We start from the raw sequence: 23,819 nt of genomic DNA, 5'->3' as shown, positions 1-23,819 counted from the left end.
GGGGACAGATGTCAATTTTCTTTCAGAAATGGAAAAAATCTAGCGTCTTTTTTCAATCATTATAAGCATGGGGAGCCTAAAGGAAAATTTACAAAGTACCATAGAGGGACAGTTTGCCATAGATTGGTTTCTTTTCCATGTGGTCACTGCGCACAATGTCATAGAATATTACAAACTAAAAGTTTTAGTAGTAAAAATACTAGTCAAGTATATGATATCTCTTTTTTTGCTAATTGTAATTCAGACTAGGTTATCCACCTTGCTATCTGCAAATGTTCTGCATTTTATATAGGTCAGAGGTCAAGACCAGTAAAACATAGGATATCAGAACATTTCAGTGATATCAAAAACAAGAGAAATACCAATGCATTATATAAACATACTGAGTCCCATAAAACTGCATCATTTCATTTTATTTTAAATCAGGCAGGCATGAATTACTCAATACAAAAGAGAAGAAATGGATAATTAAACTGGGAGGGCTATTTGCACTCGGGTTAAATGAACATCTCTAATTGGTTATACACAGGCTTTACTGAGAGTATATAAAGGATGACTTATTTATGTATCACTACACTGATGAAGGCTATGTGGGTAACTAGCCGAAAATGGTCTGTTTGTCTTTTATATACTATTGTTATGTCCTTAATTTAATACAAGGAAGTTGCTGCCAAAGTCTGCTGGTCTATTTTTTGATGTGCTTATGGTATGTTGTGACCTTGCAGATGCCATACCTGCTGCAGGGAACACATTTGGACTGTCCACGTCCTCCATGCCACCACTTCCAGCATCTTGGCTGCTGGTGGAAACAATGTAGACAAGGACAAAAATAAGGCCTTCATCTCTATGAATCACTGTGGATTTATTTTGCTGAGGAGGCTATTCAATCCGACAGTTCTCAATGACAAAGGCAAGGCGTAACAAATATCTTGCATAATTCTCTCTTTTTTAACTGATATTCTCCTTCAATCATTTCATCATTCTTGTTTGCCTTAAAACCGAAACTTAATTAGGGATGTCTACAAGCATACCTTTTTGCCAAGACAGTATTTTAGAGATCAATTTAAGATATATATATTGCAGCAGCTAGTGACACTTCAAAGAGGCTGACATTATCAAGAAAGTTGTTATTCTTCAGACTGCATCAGGCATGTGCTATTCTAACACACATTTATATTTATCTATATAGCTAACACCAAAAACTCAGTACAGCAGAAGAAAACCTATAAAGGTGAACCCACTCAAATTCAATAAAAATAATAAAAGAAAACACTTTTGTTATTTTTTTATCGAATCTGAGTGGGTTCGCCTTTATAGGGTTCCTTCTGCCGTACTGAGTTTTTGGTGTTAGTCTTGTGTTTGTACTCGGTTACCACCATTGGTTCAATTTATCTATTTAACTATATATCATCTATCAATCTGTATATATATATATATATATATATATATATATATATATATATATATATATATATATATATATATATATATATATATATATATTTATATATATATATATATATATATGTGTGTGTGTGTGTGTGTGTGTATTGTATATGGAGAGATAGATTCATATAGATATATATTTATATTTTATTTACTTGTTAACTAGGCAAGCTAACTGGACAACCATGTCCCTTTTCAAGATCTAACTGGAAATGCTGCTTAGTTAAGTGACTTGCTTAGTGTCACACAGTAGGGAAATGGAGGCTGAAGGATTCAAACCCTGGGGTACAGGAAGCAGCTCATTAACAGCTCACAGCTTTGATCTTCTTCACTAACTACCAGACTGTAAGAGATAGCAGATCTTCCTTTTTTGCTTCGATATTCTAAGACATTCTGCAGATACATATATATATATATATATATATATATATATATATATTTATATATATATATATATATTTATATATATTTATATATATATATATATATATATATATATATATATACAGATATAGTTATAGATATAGGTATAAATGATGTTTATTTATTCATTTTATTTATTTTACATTTGTTGACCGGGATAGTCCGACTGGATGCATGTCCATTTTCAGCAGAGGCCTGGGGAGAAAAGCTCCAAGGGTAAGCAGATACAGCATTACATAATACCAGCATTACATATTACAAACAGACTATTTACAGAGATTACATAAGTAAGCAAGTTAAACAAGTTCCACAGGTTACAGTTAATCTTGAGCGCAAGTCAGGATTAAATTAAATTACACAGTAAACTGGTTAGCAAATTTTTACACATTCTAGAAAGAGTTAGCCAGGCTTGATACATTGACATAGCCAGTTAAGTGACAAATGTTGTTTGAGTCTAGTTTTAAATTGAAAAAAGCAGAAACCAGAACCAAATTCACTTGTAAACCAAAACGGTGTCTGGAAAAACGAAGCAGGAGTGAAAAATTGTAATTCAGTCCTTTAATGAGCCCAAACGCCAGTCACAAAATGTCAACACCATAAACGCCTTAAAACATATGAATGCGTTTTCGTCGGAACAATTCAACTTCATCAGATGACCGAAGCCATTTAATTCCTCATATTTATACAATTACCAATTAATTAAAACCAATGAATGTGTTTCTCCAAATTTAAAACATCCAATTATGTTGATACAAATCTCTTCATTTAAATGTTTTATAAATAATTCATTTGAAATGAAGCTCCGCCTTCCTATTCATTACGAAACCTTGTGTTTACATAAAAGCAGTCTAAAACTATGAATTCTATCAATACAAAAATCATTCATTTTTTAAAAAAAAGTTTTTCATATGTATATATAAATACATATTAAAATAGACAAAATAAAGTTAAATTAGATTAGTAAATGTATTGCTCAACGTAATTATATCCTTATGAACCAGTGCACCAAGTCTGATTTTTATACAATAGATTTAGTCACCTTCGTATAAATTCCTACAATAAAATAAATTATAGTCACAATTTAGCTGTTCTTAACTTTAGTAAAGGCAGGATTGAAAGATATTCATTCAGTCCTGGGGGGTTCCCTGCATCTAGGGTCAATTGCCACCACAATTCCCTGAATTCAATTTTTTCTTTCCAGGGTCCCCCCCTACCATCAAATTTAACTTGTTCCAACACCAAAAAAGTAAATTTTGAATCTGGGCATTTTTTTAAGTGCTTGAATAAAGCGTTTGTATCCTTACCTGTTGCCATCTCATATAAATGTTCGTATATCCTTCTTTTCAGCATTCTTTCAGTTTTTCCTACGTAGAAGGATTTACAAACTATACAAGAGGCCAGGTATACTAAGCCCTTAGATTCACAATTATAGAGGCCACTGCTTACAAGCCACTTGCTTCTACTTTCCAGGTAGAACCTGTCAGTATTCATAAGATTATTACATTGATTACAGTGACCACATTTGTGGGTGCCCACTTTCTTTTTGTTACTTATCTGTTGTTTATTCTCCAAGATAATCCTTATATTCTGAGAATTTTTGTAAATCACCTTTTGGGGAATTTTAGATATTTTATCTATATCTGTAATGGCCACAAACCTTTCCCATTCTTTCAAAAACTTCTTTTTGATGTTGTTGTTTATTGCATTATATTCTAAAACTAGAACCTGCTCATAATTAGAACCATTATTATCTTTATTAATCTTTCCTACTTTATCCCATCCACCATAATTTAGAATTGGTTGGAACTTATTAATTCTACCTTTTTCCACTTTGTCCCTTATGTCTTTAATAAATTTAGAAGGGTATCCCCTTTCGAGGAACATCAATTCCAATAAATCACATTCTGATAAAAAAATCTCCGTCTGAACTGGTCATCCGGCTCCCCCTCACAAACTGACCCTTCACTATGTTTTTCTTACAGTGTAGGGGGTGAGCAATGTCATAGTGCAGAAAGGAGTTACAGTAAGTTTCTTTTCTAAATACTCTGGTTTCCAACTTATTATTTACCTTATAAATTTCTACATTCAAATACTGCAAATTTGTGTCAGAAATCTTGTGTGTAAATCTTAAAAAATTAGTAGTTTTATTTAGGTACACCATAAACTCTTCAAATTTCTCCCTTCCTCCCCTCCAAAAAATCACAATGTCATCTAAAAACCTTCAGTATAGTTTCCAATAGTTTCTAAATTCTGTGTTGAAAACATATCTCTCCTCCCATTTAGCTAAAACCAAGTTAGCAAAAGTTGGGGCGCAAGCTGCCCCCATAGCTACTCCTTGGGTTTGTTGAAAGCATTCACCTTTGAAATATTAAAAATTATTCTTTAAAACCATTTCCATTAACCATGTGTTGACTAATTTTTTTTTTGGGATAATTCCTGATCTTGGTAGACTATTTCTTCAAACGTTTCCATACCTTCTTTCCAAGGTATGGAGGAAAATAAGTCCACTATATCTATAGTTATAAATAACAAATCATCTTCATATGAGTCTTTGGAAATAACTTTCAACAAATCCCAGGAGTCCTTCAAAATAAACTCTCTTCCTACCCATATTCTTTTTAATTTTGTATCCACGTACTTAGCTAAAGGATGTGTTTTAGATCCTACAGCAGAAACTATGGGTCTAAAGGGTGGATCAATTTCACTTTTGTGAATTTTTGGGATACAAAATATGGAAGGAATTCTTGATTTATCCACTTTTAAATATCTATAAGTGTTAAAATCTATGAGTCCTTCTTGTACCATATCCCATAAATTCGCATCAATCTTATAGTATGCTATATTCACTTCATTTTTTGAAACACAAGAGTATTTTCCATCATCCCATAGAATGCTATTCATTTTGCTTTCATACTGAATGTTGTCCATTATTATAACCCCTCCACCTTTATTAGGCTTCATTACCCTGATGTTAGTGTTATTCCTCATTTCATACAAACATACTTTTTCATCTTTACTTAAATTATCTTTATATCTAATATTTTTTTGTTGTTCTTTCCTCACTTCTTGCTCTACTATTCTCTCTAGGTTTTTTAATTGAGGGTGAAGTGGTGGGTTGTATGTGGTTTTCTGTCTCAGTTCCCCATTGTTCCTGTTAGTTGGGGTTTGTACCACAATATTGAGGTTAACCTTCCTTAGGAACATTTTTATGTCCATTAGGGTTTTAGCAATATCTCCCTTTTTATAGGGAATAAATTTCAAACCCTTAGAAAGCAATTCAAAATGCCTCTTCTTTATATCAATACCACTAAAGTTACAAATAGAGAAGTTGTTAAAAGTACTTTTAATCCCATTTGTGACAACTATTTCATCGTAGTGCCTCGTGGGGAGTTGGATATCCATCAATATCTTCCCCTCCCCCTTCTCCCCACCCTCCACTGAAAATTTGGTTGTGGAGATCTCTTTTTGTTCATGAGCCTTTCTGATCTCCTAAGGGGTGGGTAATCTACATCGTAAACTTCATTCTCATTTTCAAAATAGGAACCCTCATTTCCCCCTTTCTCCTGTTCAGTAGAGCCATATGTTTGTCTATCTCCACCAAAAAATGTGTGGTTTCTATGTGGGGGTTTGGGGTAACTAGTGTCATTACTATAATCTTTAATGTTTCTTTCCAGTTTTCTAAGCTTTCTGTTCACAACTTCACCACATTTAAAATCAATATCCTTTCTTAAATTGAAATGTTTTTCTTTTTCTTCCTGAATTGTAAACATCAAATCATTCTTAATGCACTGGTATATCTCATCAATATCTTTTTGTATAACTTCTAAACACCTCATGTTTTCTCTAACCATTAATCTCAAAATATCTAAGCCACAATTGTTAAAAACAGTGAGCAGTTCTTTGTGGAACACAGACCCTATGACCACATTGTTGGGAAATTTCCAGACCCTTAGTCCCTTAGGGACTATTTCCCTATTTATACATTCCCTCATATATTCATTTTCAATATTTAAAATCCTATATTTATACATTAGTTTAGATAAATTGTCCAACATAACAGCATAGGAATTGCTGGCCTTAGTAGGACCACTACTATTACTATTTGGTTTAAAAACAAATTTGGTCCTTAGCCACACATTGGTTTCTTCAAAGGAAATGTTTTTCACAGTACCTGAATTATTTCTCGAATACAAGGGCGACTTCCCCAAAGTCCACCCTGAATTATTATCTGCCCTGAATTATTATACTTCCTCATTGTTTTTAAAAAGGCTCGAAGTAGATAAAGCATTGAAAGTTCCCTCTGTACCATCCACAGGGTCGCCGGCATTCTTTGTACCGCCAATAAGCTCCCTTACTCCACAAGTGGCGTTGTCCATCTGACTAGTCAACCTTTTGGTTCCCCGGGAACTAGGTTTATTCAGGTTACCATGCATTTGAGCCAAGGTGTAGCTTAACAGCGTCAATAGATCAATCAATTCCGTGAGCTATCCAATCAGCTTGCGAGACAGGCCCAAATCGTTCTGCCCCCTGGAATCAGGAAGTGAAGCTTTCTCCATCTCCGTTCTGCTATACACCACCAAAACCCGAAAAAAGCAGAAACCAGAACCAAATTCACTTGTAAACCAATACGGTGTCTGGAAAATCGAAGCAGGAGTGAAAAATTGTAATTCAGTCCTTTATTGAGCCCAAACGCCAGTCACAAAATGTCACCACCATAAACGCCTTAAAACATATGAATGCGTTTTGTCAGAACAATTCGACTTCATCAGATGACCGAAGCCATTTAATTCCTCATATTTATACAATTACCAATTAATTAAAACCAATGAACTGGTTCATAAGGATATAATTACGTTGAGCAATAGATTTACTAATCTAATTTAACTTTATTTTGTCTATTTTAATATGTATTTATATATACATATGAAAAACTTTTTTTTAAAAAATTAATGATTTTTGTATTGATAGAATTCATAGTTTTTAGACTGCTTTTATGTAAACACAAGGTTTCGTAATGAATAGGAAGGTGGAGCTTCATTTCAAATTAATTATTTATGAAACATTTAAATGAAGAGATTTGTATCAACATAATTGGATGTTTTAAATTTGGAGAAACACATTCATTGGTTTTAATTAATTGGTAATTGTATAAATATGAGGAATTAAATGGCTTTGGTCATCTGATGAAGTTGAATTGTTCTGACGAAAACGGATTCATATGTTTTAAGGCGTTTATGGTGGTGACATTTTGTGACTGGCGTTTGGGCTCAATAAAGGACTGAATTACAATTTTTCACTCCTGCTTCGTTTTTCCAGACACCATTTTGGTTTACTAGTTTTAAATTGACCTAAGGTGGAAAGTAAGGTAATAACAGCTGGAAGAGAGTTCCAGGATCTACTTACAGAGTTTGCAAAGAAAGAATCACCGGCTGTGTTATTAATTTTGCTAGTCTGAATTAGTAGTTTGTTAGAGGATCAAAGTGGTCTAGGATTGTTATAGGGGGTGATAATATTTTTAAGTGCAGGAGTATTGTCCGGATTATAGAGGATTTTATAGGTCATAATCAGTTGGTTATACTGGATTAGGCTGGGTAGTTCAAGCCACCCTAGCTGATTTAGATTGATGCAATGATGTGTCCAAAAAGGCAGCCCAGTGGCAAACCTGGCAATGTGGTTGTAGCAAATTGAGAGTTTGTTAAGGACAATCTTGTTTAAATTTGAGAGTAGAGGGGATTCATACAGAAGGGTTGAAAGAAGGTGAGAGCGAGCTATGGCAATTTTAGCTGGAGGGGTTAGGAAGGCTTTTATTCTGTAAAGTGACCCTAGTTTTTTATTGATGGTTTTGATAGTCTGGTTAACATTTAGGTCAAATTTTAGATTATTGTCTATGATGACACCTAATAGTTTTGTAGAGGGGTCAGGGGAGATAATTGTGCCGTCATTTGATTTTATGGTAAAGGTGAAAGCGGTAGACATACGTGTTGGTGAAAATAACAGCATTTTAGTTTTTTTGGGATTTAGGATCAATGTTCAAAAAGCCAGTTTTCTATCGTATTAAAGGTGGTCTGGGTAGCTGACCATATTTCTACTGGAGATGTGGCTGAGCAAATCAGAGGAGAGTCATCAGCATATTGGATACAGCTGACTTTTGGGATGACAGTATAAAGGTCATTAATGAAGATGGAGAACAGCAAGGGCCCTAGTATAGATCCTTGTGGTACTCCAAGGGTATTAGGTAGAAGGTTAGAGAGTTTGTTCTGCCAGAGGACAGCCTGCTGTCAACCATTCAGGTAGGATTGAAACCATTGAAGGGCTCTAGTATCTAGACAGAATGTTTGCAGGGTGTGGATTAAAAGTTAGTGATCAACCATATCGAATGCCTTGGAAAGATCCAAGAAGAGGGCTGAGGATATATAATTATTGTTGCAATTATGGTTTATGGTGTTGGTAAAGGCTAGGAGGGCTGAAGTAGTGCTGTGATGAGGACGGAAGCCATGCTGAGTGTCTGCCATAAGGTGATGCTGGATTAGGTGGTGCATGAGTTGTCTATGAATACATTTTTCCATAATCTTTGCAAGTGGAGAGAGTATAGCTATTGGCCTATAATTGGAGAATTCAGTAGAGCTGCCTCCTTTGTGAAGTGGGATTACATAGGATATTTTCCAGATGGTGGGAATTTTAGCTTCTACTATGGTTCGATTGATTAGTATTGAGATGGGGTAAGCAATAGTATCAGCTGATTTTTGTAGGTAATCAGCAGGGAGTTGATCAGCAGAAAGTGTAGTGGGTTTTAATTTTTTGATCAAGGTACGGATAAGTGAAGTTGCGACTGGTTGGAAGCTAAATGCGAGTAGGTTTCTAGGGTGCTACTTTCAGGACCAGGGGAGCTAGGAGGTAGTTGGCTAGCTAGGACTTGAATTGTCTCAGTAAAGAATCGGTTAAAGCTGTCAGAAACATCTTCAGGGATTTTATCAATATTAGCAGCAGGGATTGGGGTTGAAGTTTGTCCAGGATGTAGTAGATTATTTAAACCTGCCCAAAACTTTTGAGGGTTATTTTGATTTACTGTCTGTAATTTACAGTAGTATTGTTTTTTGTCTTGTAAAATTGATTTTTTGGTTTCGTTCCTGGATTGTCTGTATTTAATGTGATCTTGAGGGTCTTTAAAAGAACGCCATAAAGCCCATGCTTTGTTTCTAATGGTAATTTTGAGTTTAGACTCTTTAGAAAGCCATGGCACAGTTTTTGCCTTGGTTCTTTTTGAACGAACAGGTGCATGCAAATCAAGGATCTCAAGGAATTTGTTGTTAAAGTATGCTATTGCTTCCTCTAAGGGGAGGTGTTTTAGATCAGACCAATTACATGAGTTTAGTTCTTGTTGGACTTTGGCAGGGTCAAAGTTTTTATTGTTTCTAACCTTTCTGAGTAAGGGTTGTTGGGAATTAATGGTTTTGTGCTTAATTACATATGTGAGAAGGTGATCGCTTAGGCCATCAAGGAGGGTACCAGATGTGTACAGTTGGGGGTGACTGTTTATGAGTACCCAGTCAAGTATACTTTCTTTTTGGTTGGGTTTACCTATCCTGGTAGGGGTGGATATAATTTGTGTAAATGCATGCAGGTTAATATGGGTGGTTGGGGATTCAGAGGAACAGGTACCCCAGTCTATGTTAAAGTCTCCAAGTAGTAGGGTTTCTTGGGGGTAGTGACATGATAGCCAGTGCAGGATATCTTCAAATGTAGATATATTATTACCCGGGGGAATGTACATACAGATGATATTAATGCATTTATTTTTATTAAGTTGCAATTTGGTGGCAAGAATCTCTGAGTTATTAATCTAAGGTGGTTGTATTACATCTATGGTGACATTCAACTCAGACTTATAGAGTACAGCTACCCCACTCCCCTTCCTCAAAGCATGATCCAGCCTGTGTATGTTGTACCCAGGTGGTAACACTTCATTGTCTTTAGTGTTAGGTTTTAACCAGGTTTCAGATAAACAGAGAATCTCAGGGGAGTGGACTTCCAGAAGTGCTTGTAATTCATGTACCTTGTTATTAATGCTTCTAATATTGAGATGACAGGCTAGGAGAGAGTTAGTTGGCCTATTAATTGTAGGTTTGTAGCTTTGATTGGAAGTAGAGGCGGTATGTGTATCTGAAGTGAGTGGGCCAGGTTTGGGGTGAATATCACCACCAAGTATTAGGTTGAGTCTATACTTGGTGATGAACTTCAGGAATTTGTTTATTAGTTTGTGGTAGTGTTTGGATCTAGAGCTAATGTGCCTGGGGTTGAGATGGTGATAGATGAACAAGATGTTTGATAGGATTTGGTACTGTAAGTATGGTTGAAGGTGGAAGGATTTACAGCTGGGGTGATAGTATGGCCTTTTGGGACATGAAATCCTGTGAGAAACTGGTTTTCATACAAGGTAAGGAGGTATGGTGCGAACAAGAGGGGTAGTCAAGAGGAGTATATCAGTATCTGTGATTCAGCTAGTGAGTTAAGGAACTGTTTTACCTGGTGATGCAACACCAGAAGATAGAGTGGTGAGGTAAAGGTACTGGAAGGGGGATGGGAGAATGCCATATGAAAGCTAATAGGTGCTATTAAAATGTAGGTAGAAGAATGGGGGTGGGTGGAATCCCAGATGAAAGCAGATAAGATCTAGAAAGTGGGGGGTTGGCTATAGTAATATAAATTTAGAGGTACTGGAGGTGGGAGGGAATTCGGGGCAGGAAGGGGAGCGAAGAGAGCCCGAGCATAGCGAGGGCGAACGTAGTGGGGCTATTGCAGCTTACAAGGTTTCCTAAGGTGTCCTAAAGCTATAAGGTAAGCATTATAGCTCTTAATGTAAGAGTCAAGTTTCTCTCATCATTTAAACAGATTGAACTCTACAGTTCCCTACAAAATGGTGTCTACAGGACTGCAATCAGTTTCTCTCATCATTTAAACAGAGTAGGTTGCACACAAAAAGCATTTGTTAAGCTTTCACTTACAGTGCTGTGTAATTAAGCAGGTCACCATACTGGTCAGCCATAGGGCTCTTTTTTTCCTACTTGAGTGTTTGCCTCCTTCCCCTGTAACTTATGTAAATTGACTCTTACATTAAGAGCTATAATACTTACCTTATAGCTTTAGGACACCTAGGAAACCTTGTAAACTGCAATAGCCCTCACTACATTTGCCCTCGCTACGCTCAGGCTCTCTTCGCTCCCCTCCCTGCCCCGAATTCCCATTTTGTAGGGAACTGTAGAGTTCAATCTGTTTAAATGATGAGAGAAACTGATTGCAGTCCTGTAGACATCATTTTGTAGGGAACTGTAGAGTTCAATCTGTGTCACACCAGGTCAGCCAAGGGGGAAGAGAGAGGGAAATCCTAAGCACCTAGATTTGAAAATGCAATTTACTTAGCAGTAAATAATATTCTGAAAGGTTAGGTTCATGTGCCCAGTAGTACCACTGTGATATTTTGGGCACATTTGTAATGCTGAAACCATGATTGTCTATGTGTTTGAAAATATGCAGTATAATTTAAAGTGTAATTTAAAAGTTGTGATAGATTTTCAACATTGTGTTAATGATGGGAGATAGGAAATTCACCCTGGGGGTCACGTCAATCGCCCTGCTAGACAGAGGTCCAGGGAAGTAAATATTGTGGGAAGAAATATCCGGGGAATTGTTTGGCTAGGCTTAGGGCCGATAGCCTAGTACCAATCTATGAACCTATGAACCTTTGAACCTATGTTTTATTCACACTTTAAAATATTGACGTGTGCACTATGATGAACTTGTACTGAATTAAAGGCATTTTACAAATTAAAATTATTTAAATATTCAGCAGATGTGTTATATTAATGATGCAAAGACAGAAGCAACTCAGGAATTTTGAGAAAAGAGTTGAATCAAACAATCCCTCCACACACAGAAAAACTACAGTTAAAGAAACCCAAAATAATGAATAGAATAAAGCTTGCATCGTTTTAGATGTGGCAACAATAACTTCTGGTGGTCTTGAGTTTCTACCTAAAATATATCATTCAAAGTTTACACAGCCTCTTGGAACAGCCACTGCTGCTAATTCATTATATATGTTCCAACTTGTAAAAACACTTAAGCTTTGACACCTCTGTAAGTAATATGGGAGCTAGAAATCTGGTATGAGCTGCACCTTTCCTAGAAAAGGTCAGACTGCGCTCTGTAATGAGGTAGCCTGATTATAGACAATTGCTGCATTAAAGTACAATCTGGAAGCTTGTTCATACGCACTATTGTTCTTCACTGAGATTGCGGCATGAAGGACATGTTAACGTATTAATCTGATGCTTCTTCTGCTCCTGCTGTTTCATTCCTTAGCACTGGCATGTATAATGTTCCAATCAGCCTCTGACTAATGGGATTCTTCTCCCAACGGGAAGAAAGAATAACATTATCTTCTTTGTTTCAGTGTAGTAATTGGGGGGGCATCCAACATTAATGACTGTGATCACAGTGACCTTTAAAGGTCTTGCTAACTTACTCAGATGCATGGACAGCCGAGAAAGAGAAGCAGAGAAACCATGAGCAGGCGTGTTGCATGTTGTATGCTCATTGTACATTTCTTTAGTGACTGTGTATCAATCAAACTGACTTTATAGGTGTCTAAGGAAGCTTGGAGCTCTCCAGGCCTCTGCTGAAAAAGAGCAACTTATGCCCACATGGTCAATCCCAGTAATCAAATGCTAATAAATAAATAACTAATAAAGTGACACATTAGCTTATTTTTCAATGCATTTAAAGGAGTCCTTAATGTTCAGAACAGTGTACCATTGCAGTTATGTTCCAATGGTGCAGTCCATCTTTCAATACAAAGGAGAAAAAGATGTGCACAAGCCAAGTTCCAGTGGTTAAGTCCTTCTTTTATTGTAAAGGAGCTAAAAATGTATAGAAGCCATACCTAAAACAAGGCTCGGCAGTTGTAAAATTGCTATATCTGACTTCATTAAGACTGGTATACCAGGGCACAACTGAAGATATGTATAACTATGGAGGAAACAATATGGTGATATGAAGAGGTGATCAAAGACACAATGCCAAAGTGGGTGTGTCACAGAAGAAATGGATTTGTGATCTAACTCATATGGAGGTACAATAAGGCAGTGATGGGTGTAGTGCTTTGTGGTTTCAGCTGTGAGAAAGAATATGGGAGAGCATACAGGATCACAAGAGTCAGATTTTAAGAGTTCACAAATTGAGATGGCAGCAGGCTCATCAGACATGCAAGATTAAGGTGGTGCCTGATTGCCCTTGTGTTTATATCTGATAAGGGGGCAGAAGAATGAAAACGAGATTAATCACCCTTGACAGATACAAACTATAGAAAGCAGAGGAGAGAGCTACTGTGAAGCCAAAATGAAGTAGAAGAGGAGGGGAGGTTTGACCACTGTTACAAAGAGGAGAGGGATGTGAAGTAGTTGTTCATGAAGAAGGTTCTAGACCTAAGCAAAGAAAAAAGAGGACTGAGATGGAGGATTGATCATGAGATGGGTATGTTGAAGCATGCTTTGGGTGACCAGAGAGGTTAGAAACCAGCAACTAAGTAAGCAAGTGTTCATAGGTCAGTGGTTTGGTTGGTATATGGCATGGCATGCATAGATCTGATTGAAAAGTTTATTTATTTTGTGCTCTTCTCAGGTCATGGTGATCAGAGAATGTTTATTTGGAGAAGATAGAGAGGGATGAAGAATGACAAATTGGATAAACTATATATAGACAGGGATTGTGATGATTATGAAGAGGTTGAAGTCTAAGTGAATGTTAGACTGATTGTGAGAAGAAAGATAGTAAGAGAATGCTGATTTGTTTCATAGATATTAGACATTGGCCAGTTATAGTGGTCATAGACTTTTGTTTTTGTATATCATGTGTGTAAAATGTCTTAAATTATTTTGAAATGCTTTAATATCTTTTTCCAAATTGTTTTATAGCCTTTAGAATTTTTTCATTCTTTTTAGAATAGCTTTTATGAAAAGATATGACTTACATTGCATAATATATAGATGCAATATATAGCATATCATTAGATAATATGTTGGTCATACAAAGTATAACTTTTTTTGAGAAAGAGAGTAATGATACTTTGACCTGAAAAGTCCGGGGTCTAAATTGCCTGTGGGTAAAGTACAGTAATAGTTATTTTTAGGAATATCTGTATGTCAGAATGTCTTTGGATCATGTAAAGTCCTATTAGGATGTTTGCAATTTAAATATATGCATACAAAAGTAAATATTTATAAGGACAAAAGAGGGTAGGTGGGTACCTAGGGTGTTTTGAATGCATTTAACAGTTTTGCTGCTGTGGAAGGCATCCCTAATTTTTGCGTACAGAGATTGATGGATTGAATGATAGATGTATCAGGAATGGAAGGAAGACTGACATTATGGATGGTGAGAATCATAGAAAAAACACTTATGATAAAGAGCCAATAGAAAATGAGTATAAAGGACTGGTGTGTTGGGTTTCTCAGATGCTTCTGAAACCACAGTGATGGGCTACAGTAGTTTTAGTCCTATTACTGCTGGGGAGAAGTATTGGAATGTAAGCAAAACATACCAATGCACCCATCTAATTGTAAAGAAGTATGTAGGTCTAAAGGGAAGGGTGTTAAAGGGTTGCCACATGGAATGTGAGGGGAGTGAGTAACCTGGAAAATAGGGGAAGAACTGCAGGAAAGTCAGTAATTGAAGGGATAGATGCAGTGTGCTCAAGGAGTTTAATTTACAGAAACATGAAGTAAAAAAAACTAAAAAAAAAGTTATTGGTAGGGTCAGCAACATTGTGTTCAGTCAGGAAGGAAGAGGTACTCTGGCTTACTGGTACCAGAAGAAAGAGGATAGTGGGGGAGGAGAATTTGAGATAGAGGAAAGGGGAAGTGCATGGAATGTAGGGGGTGTGAAAGCAAAATGGTGGGATGGGGTAAAGATTTTGTATTATTGACTGAATAAGGGCAATGCAGGTCAAATGAAGATATGCATTATAGCAACTGATACAGGGAAAAAAAGGGATGAAAAACTGTATGGACGGAACATGTTGATGAGCTGTTGGATGAGCTGTATGATATGTGATGAGCTGTTGGATGAGCTGTATGATATGTGATGAGCTGTTGGATGAGCTGTATGATATGTGATGAGCTGTTGGATGAGCTGTATGATATGTGATGAGCTGTTGGATGAGCTGTATGATATGTGATGAGCTGTTGGATGAGCTGTATGATATGTGATGAGCTGTTGGATGAGCTGTATGATATGTGATGAGCTGTTGGATGAGCTGTATGATATGTGATGAGCTGTTGGATGAGCTGTATGATATGTGATGAGCTGTATGATATGTGATGAGCTGTATGATATGTGATGAGCTGTTGGATGAGCGGTATGATATGTGATGAGCTGTTGGATGAGCTGTATGATATGTGATGAGCTGTTGGATGAGCTGTATGATATGTGATGAGCTGTTGGATGAGCTGTATGATATGTGATGAGCTGTTGGATGATCTGTATGATATGTGATGAGCTGTTGGATGAGCTGTATGACGTGATGAGCTGTTGGATGAGCTGTATGATATGTGATGAGCTGTTGGATGAGCTGTATGATATGTGATGAGCTGTTGGATGAGCTGTATGATATGTGATGAGCTGTTGGATGAGCTGTATGATATGTGATGAGCTGTTGGATGAGCTGTATGATATGTGATGAGCTGTTGGATGAGCTGTATGATATGTGATGAGCTGTTGGATGAGCTGTATGACATGTGATGAGCTGTTGGATGAGCTGTATGATATGTGATGAGCTGTTGGATGAGCTGTATGATATGTGATGAACTGTTGGATGAGCTGTATGATATGTGATGAGCTGTTGCATGAGCTGTATGACATGTGATGTGCTGTTGGATGAGCTGTATGATATGTGATGAGCTGTTGGATGAGCTGTATGATATGTGATGAGCTGTTGGATGAGCTGTATGACATGTGATGAGCTGTTGGATGAGCTGTATGACATGTGATGAGCTGTTGGATGAGCTGTATGATATGTGATGAGCTGTTGGATGAGCTGTATGATATGTGATGAGCTGTTGCATGAGCTGTATGATATGTGATGAGCTGTTGGATGAGTTGTATGACATGTGATGAGCTGTTGGATGAGCTGTATGACATGTGATGAGCTGTTGGATGAGCTATATGATATGTGATGAGCTGTTGGATGAGCTTATGATATGTGATGAGCTGTTGGATGAGCTGCATGATATGGGTGAATTTTGAGGAGGTAATTAGAAAGTTTTACAGGAAGGAATGAGTAGATTTACAGGAAGGAATGAGTAGATCATGAATAGACAACATCTTGAGGGTGAGGTCCATATCTTGGACAGAAGCATTTCTCTTCATGTGATGGTAGTAGTAACACTAAAGTGGGGCAAGAAGAGGGTAAATATAAGATGTAGAATCCACCAAAAAGGAGAAAGATTGAAAAGAAAATAATAGCGAAGGTAACAGTGAATCATACAGATGAGGACACAAATATTTGAGGGACAGAAGCTTATGGTATTAAATTGACATGGAAGCAGAAATAAAGGATATTTTGGTTGTGGTTAACTGAGGATAGAAGTTTGGGATTAGACAACTGGAACTGGAGCTTGGAGAAATGCAGATCAGTATGGTAAGAGCAGGAGGGGCAGGTTAAGGAGTAAATAAAAGGAGGAATTAAAGGAAGTAGAAGATGTTCAAATAAAGGAAGAACTAAAATTTAAGGGGGCTATTTGAAAGTATATAGGTGACATATAAGTAAAGCTGTTCTTATGGAAACTGAAAGACCAAAAATAAAAAAAATGGAGATAGATTGTCAGGTGACAGCTACATACATAAGATAAGTGGTTATGAATAGTGAAACAATACAAGTATTTTTGGAATTTTTATATAATGGTTTACAAAGATGATAAAGGTAAAAGGAGGTGGTTTTAGCAATGTAGATATTGGACACTAGATTTTGTTATGGGTGAGAGAGGTTAAATAAAGTGATTGTGATAGGCTAAATTGCTGGCAATGATAAATCATCTAAAGGATGGGTGATAGGGAAGTAAACATGGGAGGCTTGCATAAGATTTTAATTGATTTTTGCAGGACGGTAGTCTTAGGGGTAGGGGATAGTTTATTTAATGTGTGCAATGAGGTTTTGGATTGGGGGAATTACCGAGGTCAATAGAAGAAGCACAGACATTATTCTAATGTAAAGAAAAGGGCACTATGGAGGATCTGGCAAAGTACAAATATACATCTCGCTATAATGTGGGGAAAGTTGTTATCTATGAGGACTGAAGACATTATATAAACTACTTGGGGTGAGAACTGGGTTAGATGGAGGGAGATCAGTAGAGGATATGCTGGATATAGACATGAAGCAGGAATGACCTCTAGGTCTTGCTTTGCATTGAGGTTATGGAGCAGGTTACATAGAGACTGAAGGATTTGATGCTGGGATAGTATAGAATGGAGAAAGTACTAGTGTGCCCCTATTTTCTGATTACTTTATTGCCACCATGTGATATTTTTTATTAGTTTTTGAAAAGAAATGCAGTTGATTACTATCGGAATAAATCTGTAGTTATTAGAGTATGTATAAAGGAGGATGGACAGCTGGAGTTGCCATACTCTGAGAAACAGAGAGTGAGGAGAAAATCTTGGGGTCAGAGTGTATGTGATGGAGAAGTAGACTGAAGAGTTGAATTAAGGAGACCTATGTGTAAAAAAGATGGCGTTTTGGACAAATAGGTGGAGAAGATGAGGATGGTACACAGCAGAGTGGAGGTTAAATACGTTATGCTTCTTCTGTTAATAATACATTTGTTGAGGTATGTTGCAACCTGTCCTCAAGCAAAGTGTTTGGGAGAGGTGCATCATGCTTTTGACTGATACATACTGAGAGGAGAGAGGAAGTATTGTGAAAGAATGGTTGCAGTTAAGCAAAGGTATGAAGTACATGGTTGCCGTTAAGCAGTGGTAGGAAGTACATGGTTGCGGTTAAGCAGTGGTATGAAGTACATGGTTGCAGTTAAGCAGTGGTATGAAGTACATGGTTGTGGTTAAGCAGTAGTATGAAGTACGTGGTTGCTGTTAAGCAGTGGAATGAAGTACATGGTTGCGGTTAAGCAGTGGTATGAAGCACATGGTTGCAGTTAAGCAGTGGTATGAAGTACGTGGTTGCGGTTAAGCAGTGGTATGAAGTACATGGTTGCAATTAAGCAGTGGTATGAAGTACATGGTTGCAGTTAAGCAGTGGTATGAAGTACATGGCTGCAGTTAAGCAGTGGTATGAAGTACATGGTTGCGATTAAGCAGTGGTATGAAGTACATGGTTGCAGTTAAGCAGTGGTATGAAGTACATGGTTGCGATTAAGCAGTGGCATGACGTACATGGTTGCAGTTAAGCAGTGGCATGAAGTACATGGTTGCGGTTAAGCAGTGGCATGAAGAACATGGTTGCGGTTAAGCAGTGGTATGAAGTACATGGTTGCGGTTAAGCAGTGGTATGAAGTACATGGTTGCGGTTACACAGTGGTATGAAGTACATGGTTGCAGTTAAGCAGTGGTATGAAGTACATGGTTGCGGTTACGCAGTGGTATGAAGTACATGGTTGCAGTTAACCAGTGGTATGAAGTACATCATGGTTGCGGTTAAACAGTGGTATGAAGTACATGGTTGCGGTTAAGCAGTGGTATGAAGTACATGGTTGCGGTTAAGCAGTAGTATGAAATACATGGTTGCAGTTAAGCATTGGTATGAAGTACATGGTTGCGGTTAAGCAGTGGTATGAAGTACATGGTTGCAGTTAAGCAGTGGTATGAAGTACATGGTTGCGGTTAAGCAGTGGTATGAAGTACATGATTGCAGTTAAGCAGTGGTATGAAGTACGTGGTTGCAGTTAAGCAGTGGTATGAAGTACATGGTTGGGGTTAAGCAGTGGTATGAAGTACATGATTGCAGTTAAGCAGTGGTATGAAGTACATGGTTGCGGTTAAGCAGTGGTATGAAGTACATGGTTGCAGTTAAGCAGTGGTATGAAGTACATGGTTGGGGTTAAGCAGTGGTTTGAAGTACATGATTGCAGTTAAGCAGTGGTATGAAGTACATTACATTTCAAGTGATATGTGCTGGCAGCCTATATGATGCAGTGGTTAAAAGGGCAAAAGTGAGAGAAGTTGTAATGGAAGATGGGGTAAGAGGGGAAATAGGAAGGAAGAGTGACATTGAGTGAGATAGAAATGATGATAGAAAGCATGGTGTGTCAAATACATAGCAGAAGCAGTGATAGTGGGAAAGGATGACATGAGATGAGTAAGACATATATGGGGACCTGAAAAAGGCCTATAAAAGGAGAACTGGTAAGAGGAAAGCAATAGGCTTGAGATGCACAGATGCATTCTACAAGAAAGGACAAAAAGGGGGATAAAAAGCACCCACCCTCATGTTACTCATGGTTTGTTTTTAATGAGGTAGAATTAAGTAAGGAAAGAGGTACACAGATGAAAATAGAAAGTGAGAAAGGATTTGTCCTTTTGTAGTTAAGCCAGGACATTTTGTCCTCATCTGGTTGGTACAGGGCTTCAATGACAATGAAGTAAATAAAAGTTGCATGATATGTAACTATAATGTTTGTCTTTAGTGAACTGTTAACATGTATGCTTCCATAAAATTTGTTAAAAGTCAACAAAGGTATAGAATAAATGAAATATTTTTTTAGTTTTTATATGAATATATGATTAATATGGTGTACATGAGTGACATGAGAGTGTGTGTGTGTGTGTGTGTGTGTGTGTGTGTGTGTGTGTGTGTGTGTGTGTGTGTGTGTGTGTGTGTGTGTGTGTGTGTGTGTGTGTGTGTGTGTGTGTGTGTGTGTGTGTGTGTGTGTGTGTGTGTGCGCATGTGCGTGTGTGTGTGCGTGTTTGTAAATCATAGTTTCATAAATAAGTACAAGGCTAGCTACCTTGTTGGGCCATTTTAAACTTAGCCAATTTGCCTTAGAAGTGAGAATCAAACTATGCATTTTGTGTCTGTGAAGTAACTCTGTAAAGAGATCAAAGTGATGTGGTCAGTGAGTGAAAGGGCTGGGTGCTGTATGGTAGTGAGTAGTTGTGCTGGTATCACTGGAATGGTAGAAGAAAGGAGGCAATGACAGAGAAATGCAAAAGGAGGGTTAAATGAAAGACATGGCTTATTTACTTTGAGTGGGGGAATAAGGGTGTTAGATAAACTCAGGCAAACATTAATGAGGAAGAACTAATAGGATTAGGAATGATTTGTTATGTGAAGAAAAATGGTGACAGCGGTTGGTCTGCTATATAACATGCTTAAGAGATTGATCCACAGATGGTACAAAAACCAAGGATGTAAGAGCATGTGGAAAGGATGGCAGGACCTGACACAGAATTAGCTTGGAGCAAAGGAAAGGGGAAGTAAATAAGGAACAGAGGGAATATTACATTTAGTGGTATAACAGAAGACTGGAATCGCAAGATTTTGGAAGACATAGGAAGACAGTGAAATAAGACAGAGGACATTAACTGATGGGTTAAACGGATTGTACAGGGAAGAATAGAAGGGAAGTAGGTGTAGAGGGAGATGGAATGGGGCAGAGGGGTAAGAAGAAAGTAATAAGGGGTACAATGACATTTTCTGAAGATGGCATAATGAGAAGTTGAAGAACAGATAAAGCCAAATGGTTTGTTTTTAATGAGTAGTGCTAATTAAGGAAAGAGGTACACAGATGAGAATGGAAAGTGTGAAAGAATGGGTTCTTCTGTAGGCAAGCCAGGACATTTGTTACTTAAGTGGTTGAGAGAGGGCTTCAGTGATACTGAAGTGAATAACATTTCCATGATGTGTAATTATAATGTTTGTCTTTAATGAATTGCTAACATGTATGTTTCCAAAAACTGTAAAAAGTCAAAAAAGGTATAGAATAAATGAAAGATATTTTATTTCTTATATGAATATATGATTAAAATGGTGTATATGAGTGACATGAGGGTGTGTGTGCATGTGTGTGTGTAGTGCATAGGTTCATAGGTAAGTACTAGGCTAGCTAACTTTGTCGGCCATTTTAAGCTTAGCCAATTTCCCTCAGAAGTGAGAATCAAACTCTGTACTTTGCATCTGTGAAGTAAATCTCTATCTATCTATCTATCTATCTATCTATCTATCTATCTATCTATCTATCTATCTATCTATCTATCTATCTACCTATCTATTTATGGGAGTTCTACACATGATTAAAACCAACATATGACTGACAGCAATATATCTAAACTACAAAAATGTTGACAAAACAAGTTAAACTAGGGAAGGGTTTATACCCTTTCCCTACAGTTGTGCAGTCCTGGAGTTGGTATATATAATTAGCAGGGGGGAGGGGTGCAGACGTGCTTGCCCCACCCCATGTAAAATATTTTAAAAAATCTGTAAAAATCTAATTGCATACAAAATACAGTTAATTTTATTTATATATATATATATATATATATATATATATATATATATATATACACACACACACACACACACACACACACACACACACACACACACACACACACACACACACACACACACACACACACACACACACACACACACACACACACACACACATATATATATATATATATATATATATATATATATATATATATATATATATACCTACTCTGACATTGCACAACAGCAGAGAAATGGCATATTTTGCTGTTGCTCTTTTGACTGTAAATCATATGCTGGTTTAGTTCATGTGCAGTGCTCCCTTGTATGTAGATTTTATTTTGAGTTCTGATAACCACCACTCTTCTCCGATTTCCCATCACTGCATTCAGTAAAGAGTTTAAACTTAAAATCCATTTGACTTTGGTTTTGCTCATAAATTAGCTTTCATACAGTACTGCAATATTTAATAATCGGATGGCTTACTTTTAGAACTCAAGTGGCAGTTCCTTTACTAAGTAAGTCACTGAGAATATATTGCATTCCATTAAGTTGCACCTGCCCAAGCTTGCTTCCTTTTTTAGCCTTTCAATCTGCATACACTATTGCTATCCTGATTATAACACGCTCACTTAGAACTGGGTTGCTTATGCACAGTATTTTACACTCAGGCGGACCAAGGTAACACATAGCAGTTTATAATTGAGAGTATATATATTTTTTTTAGAAGAAATTGTTTAGTTTCACTGTCATCTCCTTTTATATATTGTATTTATGTAACAGAAATGCAGGACAGGATGCATACATTGTTATTTGACATATTTAGCACACGGATCAACAGACAGATATACAGTGACTTTGTATTTACTTAGATAAGGTGTAAACAGCACCAATCACAATAAAAATGCAAACTATGTATGTACCACTCCTTATATCACTATTACTGAATGTGATCTATTTATTCGCGCTTGGATTAAAGTCTTTGTTGTAATTTACATGGTTTTTCCTAAGGAAAATTGTAAAGTATATATTGCTTGTTACTGCTATGTATAACATAGATCTGATGAAGCTTTGGCAAGGGTGAAAGCACTTTTCTCTTGTTTTTATGTAATAAACCATGGTTTAAACCTAGTACAAGGGATTTTTGACATGTATCTTACATAAGACATTGTGGCAATAGTCTATTTTAGTAACTTGTATGCTGATGTCCAGCTCCACCAGCAAGTGCTTCCATAAGGTACCTCAAAAGGTTATTCCCTGCAGTCTGCTTTGTCAGAAATACTGTGTGAGCAAATTGGTATCACTAAGTAAATAATTTTTTTGAGCTATGATGGAATTGCCTAGACATAGTAAGTCCTTGCTGTGTCTAAATAGTGGCTGCCACAAAAGCAATTACTTGAAAATGGAAATCAAAGTCTAGACCAACTGTACTAGAAGTTATTAATATAGTAACAGATATAGAACAACAGGAATTGGCATCTTTAGAAAAGGGTAGGAACAAATTACATAGGAAAAAAATGGGAATTGTGGGAACAATACAGGCAGAGGAGGAACAAGGTTTAAAAGAAGGCAGGATTTGAATGGGCTTTGTAATGTCTGACTGACACTGACTGGATAGATTATAAGTAATGTAGAATGTTTGCAAGTACAATTCTGTCACCGTGACTTGTAATGTACAATGTTTGCAGCTAGAATTGTATCAGGATGGTTTGTGTTCATTATATAAATGTAAGATTGCCTATGATGTACGTGATACTTTTATAAAGCTAGAGATGTAGTTAGCTGGTTTGTTTCTGGGGCCTGGCATCATACCCCAACTTGTAGACCACTCTACATTAAGTTGGGGAGCACAAGAAAAAGGCTTGTTCCTTTCCCAGTCTGGCAATCCTTAGCAGACAGAGCCATTCCTATGCATCCACACTCTCCGAATTTGAGGAGCAATAACATTTGTAACAAACAACTGCTACAGTTTATGCCACAGACAGAATGCTACTGACCATCAGTTTGAACAAAACTGTAATACCACCAAAAAAGTCAGTATCACACTCAGGACAACTGTGGATCTTTGAATCACACTACTTAACACTTAGCACTTCACCCCCTCCCCCAACTCCACCATTGCTCTCCCAGTCTTTCATAAGATTATCCTACAGGTAAGGAGCTAACTTACTGATTTGTTACTTTTAGGCAAAGAATTATGTTAGCTAGCTAACTGCTAACTGCTGTAAGCATATTGCCTTACGCCATGTCCAAAAACACCGCCACATTTTTAAAGACAGATGGCATAGTTTTTCAGCAGACATATTAACATGTGTGTGTGTCCATGTGTTTATGTGTATGTATAAAAATATGTGTGTGAGTGTGTATGTCTATATATATATATATGTATTTGTGTACCCACTCTATCACTAATAAACAAAAACAAACATTGTCGACTGGTCCAGTG

Source organism: Protopterus annectens, chromosome 10.part0, assembly GCF_019279795.1.
Source record: "Protopterus annectens isolate FY-2018-M chromosome 10.part0, PAN1.0, whole genome shotgun sequence".
Classification (NCBI taxonomy): domain Eukaryota; kingdom Metazoa; phylum Chordata; order Ceratodontiformes; family Protopteridae; genus Protopterus; species Protopterus annectens.
Note: the sequence above shows the minus strand (reverse complement) of the source record.